At 34.6% G+C, this 598-nt stretch overlaps 1 protein-coding gene across 3 annotated transcripts in view; it reads right to left on the bottom strand.

Annotated features, from left to right (window-relative positions):
• Positions 1–598, bottom strand: part of LOC107700961 (mitogen-activated protein kinase kinase kinase kinase 4-like) — a 58,694-nt gene that overhangs the window by 38,116 nt on the left and 19,980 nt on the right. The window lies entirely within an intron of this gene.

The following is a 598-nucleotide window of genomic DNA, read 5'->3' as shown; positions in this document are numbered from 1 at the left end:
TATACAGACACACACATATAGAAGTATACAGACACACACACACACACACACACACACAGAAGTATACACACATATAGATGTATACAGACACACACACATATATATATATATAGATGTATACGAACCGTCCCTTTAAGTTTTTGTAATTTAATTTTGTATTTTTTTTTTTAGCTTTTATTTATATTTATTTTGATTTTAGTAATTTCCAAATTGTCCCACAAATGCTGTTGATTAAACTTAACCCTTATTAAGACCCTATTAATTCACAATTTAGGCAAAACCTGACCCACATACGCATACACACACACACACACACATAGATGTATACAGACACACACACACAGATGTATACACACATATAGATGTATACAGACACACACACACATACATATATAGATGTATACAGACACACACACACAGAGAAGTATACAGACACACACACACACACATAGATGTATACAGACACACACACAGATGTATACACACATACACAGACACACACACATATAGATGTATACAGACACACACACACACATATAGATGTATACAGACACACACGCACACACACACACACACAGAAGCATACAGACACACACAC

This window comes from Sinocyclocheilus anshuiensis, unplaced genomic scaffold (genome assembly GCF_001515605.1).
Source record: "Sinocyclocheilus anshuiensis isolate Anshui unplaced genomic scaffold, SAMN03320099.WGS_v1.1 scaffold1550, whole genome shotgun sequence".
Lineage (NCBI taxonomy): Eukaryota > Metazoa > Chordata > Actinopteri > Cypriniformes > Cyprinidae > Sinocyclocheilus > Sinocyclocheilus anshuiensis.
The sequence above is the reverse complement of the archived record's forward strand: the minus strand, read 5'-3'. Positions and strand labels throughout refer to the sequence as shown.